Genomic DNA, 4651 nt, shown 5'->3' on the forward strand with positions numbered 1-4651 from the left:
TCCAACAAAAACTATACTGGTATTGTACAAAAGACCTCTATGAGTAGCGACAGGTTAACTGCGATTCGGAGTCGCTTCCCTTCTTACTAATGCTGCACCCTCTTACCCTACCTTACACGAGCAGGCTCCTCAGAAAAACATCTGGATACAAAGGTTCTTCAATAGACAGTTGCCTTTGAGCATAACATACATCTTTTTTTCCCCCAGTGGTGTCTAGAGTCCATTACTTTTTATTGATCAATAATAAACTACCGTAATTCCCGGACTGTAAGCCGGTACTATTCTCGCGTTCTGAACCCTGCGTCTTATACAGCGATGCGGCTAATATATGGTTTTCAAAATATTGAGCCTGGTCACATCAAACCCATGACATCACAGGCGTTTTATTGACCTTAAAGCGCTCAAAATGCTCTGTTTTCACTCGCGTGTCCGCAGCTCCACCCACAGAGCCGATCTCCTGGAGGAGCGGAGACGAGAAGCAGCAGCTGAGACCGGCTGTGGTGTTGAAACTTGGGACACATTTTGAGCGCTTTAATGTCAATAACAGATGTGAGGAGTTGATGATTCCAGTTCAGATCATTGGCCAGTTTGTTTCATGGTTCATGGTCTCCATGCTGGAGCCCGTTTTCCAAACTAATTTAGAAGAGATCCTCGTGCATTTTTAAGCCTTTCTACGGTGCAGACAGCACCACTGCACCCGCGGCTTATAGACCGGCTTATGGATGAACACCATCTTAAATTTAGTGAACACTAATATTGGGGTGCACTCTACAGTCCAGGATTCACCGTATGTGTCCCATCACAGCCGGCTCATGAAGTCACTTTTTTGAGCAGTTAAATCCCAGGAAATGCCCTCCTGGCATGGTGTGTGATGACCTCTTGTGACCTGACAGAACATTCTTTTTTTTATTTCATTATTACTATTTTTTTAAATAGCGTGCTGCAAGTGCAACACTTCCTCTCTCTCCACTTCCATCTGTGCTGCTGTACTTTCCAGTGAGAGGTGAGAAAGCCACCCAGAATTCTAACTTTCAACATCCCTCTACGGCTTCAATTATTTTGCGATCAGTCAGAATTTTATCCAAACACTTATGTGTGACTTTGTCAAACCAAATTCCAGAGGAGCAAAGTTAACCCCAGACTGGAGAGATGTTTTATGACCTGGCATCTGTGGACATGCTTTCACAATCGGATCGCAGCTCGCGTCTTTGCCATATTTGGCGCTGCACTGTGACCTCCTCGGATGAGTGTAAACACACCGCGAATGAGACCTTTTTCCCTGATTTCTGAGAGCTCCAAGTCGCAACCTCTATGTCTGCGCTCTCTTTGGTGTGAGAGGAAGCTGTTAGTTTGAAGGAGTTTGGCACATCTGCACGTGAAACAAAGCGCCGCAGCTACTTTGAAGGTGGCTGAGGGACGGAACATCAAGGGCCAGTGCTGCACGTCGTGGTTAATCTACCGTGGAGCTTCTAATGGACCTTTTACTGCTACGAGGGAGAAAAAAAAGGAACCTCATTGTCGACCTCCGCTCCTTTACTTGTGTCGAGGGTGGTGCTGTGATCAGCTGGGCGGGCGATTTTAAAGAATCCTAATCCTCTTCATTAAAAAACAGCAGGTGTGTGTGCCGATGCTGTTAACCTACGGCGACCCCAAGCTAAATCCTCCACTGAGCAGATACCAAAACACTTTCTTCGCCTTTCATCTTGGAAAGAACAAAGACCAGTCGAGAGTGAGACGTCAGTTTGGCAGTGAAGGAGCGAGTGACTTTTTTTTTGGAGGGGTTATTGGAGTCGACGCTCTTGCTCTAAGGGTGGTCGTCGAACGTACCGCTGGAATTTGACACAAATACAGATCCACTCGTACAGTCCACTTCTGAAACAAACAAACAACAAAACTCGAGCAGAGAAGCAGATAGCTGCAGGTGTGTAAAGGCCATTGGTCCATATGGAGCTGACGACACAGGTTGAGGCTCAACTATTCCATGGACTTCCAACCGCCACCTTTATCAGTGTGATTCATGAAAGTTGCCCCTTCTTTTCCTCCTTCATTCACTGTAGTGATGAGCTGCAGTCGTGACCAGGGAGAGTGGAGCTAATTTCCTGCAGGAAAGGGGAAGCTGGGGGTGGAGATGAAGGGCACTGACCTGGGCCTCCCTGAGCTTGCAGACTTCAGCTGGCAGGAGTCAGGCGGGGTGGGAAGTGAGCGAGGGCTCTACTGTGCTGGCAGGATCCCAGATGACCCACATACTCTGCAACTCAGCAGCAGAGTGGAAACAGACCCAGGAGGGAGGTGAAAGTTTGGGCCTCGGAGCGGCGGATTTCCCCAGGACGGCCGGCGAGCAGGTAGACATAATGGGCCGTCCGCGGGAGATTGATGGCCGGCCGCTCGATAGCAGTTGCTAGGAGACGGCATCTTGTGTCCATCCCGGCAGTTAATCAGCGCTAAAAGCAACCTCGCCGCACTCTCCGCTCTCCAGCAGCGCGTCGGTGATGAAGAGCAGCTCCGACAGTTCCGTGACATCATCCGGAAAAAAGAGAGAATAAAATGCCAACTCATTGTCCTTGAAAAGACGTTGCGTAAGGACTTCTATTCGCTGCGTAGTTCTGGTTAACTCGCCAGGTGATGGACGCACGTGTGTTTGCGACAGTTACTCTGCGTAAGTGAGCTGTTTCTTCAGCCGACTGTAAATCACCCCCCCCCTCCCCCACTCACTCAGCCCTCACCAGGGGGATCGTAATAACAACAAACACCTCGTGCTCTCTTCCACCGATTTTCTCTCCCCATAATGCACACATCATTGCCCGCCCCCCATTCCCAGCACCCCCCCAACCATCCCCAATATTTTTGAAGCTAATGCTAATTGAATTACTCTTCGTGGTTCAAGTACACACACAAGTACTACTGAATTCCTACATAACTGTGAGAAACGGAACTAGACACAAGTCTTCTTGATGCCATCCCTGTCTGTTCTCCTACGCTAGACACCATCCTGGTCATCGTGCGGCAGGCGTCTCCGCGTCCCCTCATTACCTTTGATCTATTCCCACAAGTTGCACCTGAAAACTGACTGAAACGGAGTGTGTCCTATTCGGTTTACAGCTCGTGAGCTCATGCTTGGATGGAGGTTTTCTCTTTCTCGCCCGATTCTTCTTCGAAGAATCAAACTTTTCTTCAAAGTGCAGTCGAAGTTTTTGTCTCAGGAAGTTTTTTCTTAGCGCCGCAGCTTGACTTTTACTGTCTCCTGTGATCTGAGTCGGCCACTCGTGCACCCAGACACAGTTTTCCATCGCTTTTGTTCGATGTCAAACTCTTGAGAACTGAAAAGGTTGTGTGTCCGCAGGCAAACGCACCTCCCTCTGTATTCCTTCTGTAGACTCCCAACACATCACTGAAAGATCGTGCAGCTAGATCAAAGTAACGCCGACAACGGACACAAAAAAATAGAAGACTTTAACGTTGCTCCTCGACAAGTGTGGCGGCTAAATGTTTCTACAGGAGGAAGCAACCAACTCTGGATGTAGCAGTTGACGTCTGCATCTCACTCACAAACTAATCTGAAACTGAAAGACGAGCAGATGATTTTTTTATTTGTATCATTTTGTGATTCAATTTTGTGCCTTTTTTGTGTTAACATTCCAATGTTTTCGATTGGTTGTTAGTGGGTTCATTTCCTGTAGGAGAGTTGTAAGATTTTATACGTTTGTGTTGTGTGTTCACCTCTAGTTGAGTGTGTTAACAAGCCATGCTGGACATGTTCACATTAAAATTGCTCTGAGAACATTGGTGACTGTGGACTTTCTCAGCTGCTACACACACACACACATATACACACCCTCCTCGCTTCCTGCAGTGAGGTCACTGTCCATAGAGCCTTACTTCCTGTCTCACATGGGACAGGCAGCAGAATGGGGCCGTGAGAGGCGGGGAGGGGGGTTGGATCGCAGCCATGCAGCCACATGATCAAGCCAGGGGGAAGTGTTGAGAACCTGCCAGACAAGAATCGGGTTATAGTGTCACCACGCCACAGGAAAGCCATTGTGTGGCAACACAAAACCATGGTCTCGCTGTTTGAGGCAGAACATTGTTCAAAACCTTTTTCTTTTTCCTCCTTCTTTAGCTGTAAATGACACTAAAAACAAAATGTAATATAATAAAATTCACACATCACTGAGCAACTTGGGAAAAGCTTGGAAAATCGTGATGAACTCACACATTTCCTCGTACTTGTACTGAGGGATTATTGATTCAGGTGTTGCACCCAGCATCTGCTCACACGTTGCATACACACACTATAACAACTCCGATTTTCAGAATTGCTAAAATACAACACACTATTGCCAAACCAAACACACAATCACATGACAAAACGTACAATCAGAAAACAACACACAATTGCTAAAAAAAATCATACAATCACATGGCGAAACACACAATCACAAAACAAAAAGTACAATCAGAAAACGACACACAATCGCAAAAAAAACACTCAATCACATGGCAAAACACACAATCACAAAACAAAAAGTACAATCAGAAAACAACACACAATTGCTCAAACAAAACACACAATCTCATAACAAAACACACAATCACATGGCAAAACACACAATCACAAAACAAAAAGTACAATCAGAAAAGGACACACAATCGC

The sequence above is a fragment of the Synchiropus splendidus genome, chromosome 1 (genome assembly GCF_027744825.2).
Source record: "Synchiropus splendidus isolate RoL2022-P1 chromosome 1, RoL_Sspl_1.0, whole genome shotgun sequence".
In the NCBI taxonomy this organism is placed as follows: Eukaryota; Metazoa; Chordata; class Actinopteri; order Syngnathiformes; family Callionymidae; genus Synchiropus; species Synchiropus splendidus.